The sequence below is a fragment of the Mytilus galloprovincialis genome, chromosome 6, assembly GCF_965363235.1.
Source record: "Mytilus galloprovincialis chromosome 6, xbMytGall1.hap1.1, whole genome shotgun sequence".
Taxonomy (NCBI): Eukaryota; Metazoa; Mollusca; class Bivalvia; order Mytilida; family Mytilidae; genus Mytilus; species Mytilus galloprovincialis.
This window is the reverse complement of record NC_134843.1, coordinates 35183123-35187912: the sequence shown is the minus strand read 5'-3', so window position 1 is coordinate 35187912 and position 4790 is coordinate 35183123.

Below are 4790 nucleotides of genomic sequence, written 5' to 3'. Positions count from 1 at the left end.
TACAGAAAAATGTATAGCCATGCAAATATGTGCATTCACTGTTAAAAGTTTTTGAAATGGCTGCCGCTTAGTGGCAATGGGGGGGAAGGGTGACATCCGCTATTGCTTGCAATGGCAAATCTAGTTCAATTTGGTTCTTCTGACCTTGACCTCGTTTTAATGGCCATTGCTAGCTTTCATAATTATATGTTTCTCCGTTTCTATAGGCAATGTGTATGCTGACTATATTGGGTGTAGTGTATGATTGTCAGGTGTCCATGTCTGTTTGATGCACATAGCTGACATTAACGTCTTTGTAATGGATCATGGATATTGTAAATTTTATTTGATTCTTCTTACCTTGACCTCATTTTTTATGGTCAAATGATAATGTTGTTTTCATAATTAATATGAAAATAATGAGATGTAGTATGATTGCCAATGAGACAACTATCCACTCAAGTTCAAATGATGCATATAAGTAATTGCAGGCAACCGTATGGACTTCAAGTTTCAACAATAAGAAAACCCCAAACTGTAGTTGGCTATCAGAATTTCAATTGAGAAACCAAATAGCATAATTTATAACAAAGCAATTTTATATTCAAAACCAATATTAGTCATGAACCAAAGACAACCACTGACTTACAGGCTTTTGACTTGGGACAGGAACATAAAGAATATGGTAGGGTTAATATAAATAAAAAGATGTGGTATGAGTGCCAGTGAACCGACCGTACAAGCCAGGCAGGGTCGTTAAAAACTTCCTTCCATCACCAATGCCAGCGAGACAACTCTTCATCTAATTCACAATGTGTAAAAAGTAAAGAGTTATCTAATGGTCAAAGAACAGCCTTTAACACAGCAACAAGCTATAAAGGGTCCCACCATGACTAGTGTAAAACAATTCAATCATAAAAACCAACAGTCTAATCTATATTGAAAAAAAGGGAAACACTTATGAACCACAACAACATGCTTAACATTTTTGTAAGCGCTCAATCCTCCCTTAACCGGAGACCGTGGTGCAACAGCACACCAAAAGAGCAAACATTAAAAATCAGTTCAATAGGATGAACTCATCAGATTAATTCAAAGCAGAAAATCATAAAACAAAAACACAGACCATATCTAACCAAAAAAGACACTTAAGTGCAGATCTGATCATCTGGGAGAAAACAGTTACTTACCGCAAATTCAAACCCAATATCTAAGACTATCAATCCGTACACATCCAACATCCAATGTATTTAGTATGAAGACGTCATTAACAATCGGAGAAAGACATTAACTTGTACAATACCAACATATAGGTATCCGAAGTTAGACCACCTCCTTGAAAGGACCTGAGATTTGTATCAACGTCAATATGCTAATAAATTATACCCAAAAAGGACAGACGTTATTGCAGTTTATAAAGATTTAAGGGTACATGGCTTTGAGAGAATTTATGTATATAGTCATTCAGGTGTTAGAATCAAAGGAATGCCTACTAGATTTCATGTTACTCTCCAGCTGAGACTACTACAATGAAACCTGCATAAATCGAAAACCTGTATAAACCAAACATGTTCTTAAGCACCGTCATATCAAATTGTATGCGTTGTAAACCTGATAAAACCGAACAAAATATTAAGTCCCGAAGATGTTCGGTTTAAACAGGTTTCACTGTATATCTAAGATAAGATTGAAACAACAGCAGGGGTCCAGTTTACCAAGAAGACAATAGCCAGGTATCCCGGCCCGATATCTAGCTGCGCGTCGTAGTGAACATTTGTCTGATTTGTTTCTCATAACTTGTGTACTATAGAACACAAACTCAGTTTTCTTTCTAGGAAACCAGTCCATTTATCCTATTACACTCTCGTACTAAGTCAAGTTGTACTACTAACAGTCAACTAAAACCAAAGTTAACTACATGTACCAACTAGAACTTGTACCACTGCAGACTCACCATAAACACGAATGTGTCCCCAGTACACAGATGCCCCATCCCATTATCATTTTCTATGTTCAGTGGACCGTGAAAATTGGGGGAAATCCCTTATTTGGCATTAAAATTAGAAAGATCATCTCATAGGGAGCATGTGTACTAAGTTTGAAGTTGATTGGACTTCAACTTCATCAAAAACTACCTTGACCAAAAACTTTAACCTGGACGGGACAGACGAACGAACTAACGAACGAACGAACGGACGCACAGACCAGAAAACATAATGTCCATAAATGGGGCATAACAATATACATTGATATATGCATTGCTTTTGAAACCTTGATAACATATAAATTATTTGCCGTTCCAACATTAACACAGTTTTTATAATTATGTTTGCCTTGGTTTTTGGTTAACTGTCTTCAGCGCTTACAGCGCTATGGTTTATTTAATTGGTAGAGCTGTGGTTTGCTGTGCCAGTGGTCGATATTTAAATTTTCTAGTAGGTACAATTGTAATTTTGGAAGTAAAATTAAGCCCTTCTATTACAAAGAATTATTCAGAAGAACCAAATTCGTGTTGGCAGAGACATATATACACATATATATATATGTCTTTGGTGTTGCCTAGTCAATTTTCTATTCTTTGTTTTGTAGATTGTTGTGTAATTGTTTGTCGTTTTTGTCACTCTCACAGAGACCTAAATGATTGATACCTTATGTAGATATTTGAAATTACGAAGTTTCCATCTGTCATATGTCCATTGTCCGTGATCTCATTTCCATGGTTTAGTGACTTCTTTAAAACAAGTATCGTTTTAATGTGAAATACTCACTTATCAGTATGAGAATAACTATATTTGGTATATCCATTGGGATTCTAAGAAGGTCTGCATGTCCATCAGACATGGTTCACTGAACTCGGCCTCGTTTCATGAATCATTGATTTAGGTTAAGTTATGGTATAGTCCGTTCAGAAGTTACTATGATCATTAAATGAACTATACTTGGTGTATGGAATGAATGTATCGAGCTAAGAAGGAAACCTGTGAAATTTCCGTTCAGACGATGCCACTTTTACTTGGAAACCTATCCTTAGACCAAAAAACATTTTGAAGTAGAATCATTCTAGGATATGATGCTCTCTCGACGACAGATTCCTTTTGATATTTGTGTCTAAAAAGTCTGAATTTGGGACGACGAGATTTTGGCCATATCCAACATGTCCATTATTTCGAAATTCCAGTAGTCAACATTAATTGTCTGCCCTGTATCCAATGTCAGTCTATGTTGTGCCTGTTACCTATTGGACGTATGGTTAATGTTTTATCGTCCGGAAGTCGCACGAAAAAGAAAAATAGAACATTTGGGAGACCAAGTAATAAAGTTTTGAAGGTCATGCGTGTAATTTGGGCATCCAGGAAAAAATGGAATAAATATATCGTCGCTGTTATGCAAAAACCTCGTATCTCAATTTTTTGCGGAAATCTTTATATTGATTATTTAGAACTGAATATGTATGTTCCACTGAATGCGAAAATATCTGATCTTCTAACCAATCATTAACCTGAATTCTGACATGTGACGAAAAAGTGTAGTCGGATTGGTGAGACATTTTGTTGTTCGAAAATATCGTATCTCAAAAGAAAAACACACGGCACGGCAGCTGACATCATAACAGCTACAGTTTAATCAATTTTAGGTTCTCAAAGCTAATAAAGTTTAGAAATAATGTGAAAAGCTTTCAAAATACAATATAGGTGCAGACATTTTTGCTCGTCTTGGTAATTGATTGGTTAGAAGATCAGATATTTTCGCATACAGTGGAACATACACATTTAATTCTAAATAATCGATAAAAAGATTTCAGTTTTTACTGCCTGGTGTAAAATAATCAAAACCTTAGATACGAGGTTTTTGTATAACAGCGACGATATATTCTTCCTTTTAGGTTGAGACCAAATCAACACCGAAATAGACTTGTGAACTGTTTTATACTTAAGAAATGAATGCCTCTTATACATGTATATTGTAATTTCATTGGGATGTAAAAGCGTTGACCGAAAGGCACTTGAAACTAAAAATATGTGTTCGATTAACACTTGTTCAACTTTTATTTTTTTTAGAAAGAACCTTTATTCAATTCCTATGAAATAGAGAATGGAAACGGGGAATGTGGCAATGACACTACAACTAAACCAAAAAGTAGAAAACAGTCCAAGGCTATGGCCACTAAGGCATTGCCATGGGAACCACGTTCAGTCCAAAATATTGCAATTAAATTTAATTTTGGAATGCCTAGCGGTTTTCATCCAATCAAAAGTACGGATTCTTTATTCAAGAAACATATAGTTATGTAATGTCATTCTTCTGGTGAAAAGTCAGAATAGATTAAAAAGTCGAGTCATTGGAAAGGTCATCTTGTGGACTTTTAATTTATGTACTAGAATACGGAGATGTGGTTTCAATGCCAATGAGACAATTAACTATTTATAATCTATAAATATTAAACCTAAGGCTTGGTCACCTTACTACCATATCAATCAGAAAAATCCGTTCCGTTCAGTTAGCTGCTAAAGGCCAATGGATGACAAACAATTTGATAAAGTTAAAAGCCTTAAGCATGTTATTGAAACACTGGAGTTGGTCATCACTATGTATTATGTATTAAAATGTGAACATAAGTATTGTTAAGTAAACGTCAATAAGTCAGCAACCAAACATTACAACATAAAAGGCATCTAGGTGTCCGACCATTTTTGAAACCGTATATAGAGGTCTGAATCAACCAGAGTCTTGACGAGTGTACTATTTCATTTCATAGATGTAAGCAGATGTGGTATTAGTGCCAATAAGACAACTCTCCATCCAAGTCACAA